A 338-nucleotide genomic window follows, 5' to 3' on the forward strand; every position below is an offset into this window, starting at 1 on the left:
CGGAAGGTATCATGTCAGAGCTGCCATGGGTGACACGGGCCCACCCTCATTTTTCGTGTGTGTGTCTTTGGAGAGGGAGTCACAGCCCTGGGCGGAAAATTGGATTTCAGGGCTGGAGGGCTGCACTGCTCTCGGGCTCTGAGCGCCTGGCCTGGAGCAGGCCTCCCGCGCAGTTTCCCAGGACGGACCGAGGAGTGTGTTTGTTCTGCAAGGGGGATCGGACTCACCCCCAGGCCTGTCTGTGCTAACTCTGCAGCTGGGGACGCTGGCGTCCAGGCCTGGGAGCCGGCCTCGTTTGTGAAAAGCTGAGTCGGCAGGTCCAGGGAGGGTCAGCTTCC

Source organism: Myotis davidii, unplaced genomic scaffold, assembly GCF_000327345.1.
Source record: "Myotis davidii unplaced genomic scaffold, ASM32734v1 scaffold399, whole genome shotgun sequence".
Taxonomy (NCBI): domain Eukaryota; kingdom Metazoa; phylum Chordata; class Mammalia; order Chiroptera; family Vespertilionidae; genus Myotis; species Myotis davidii.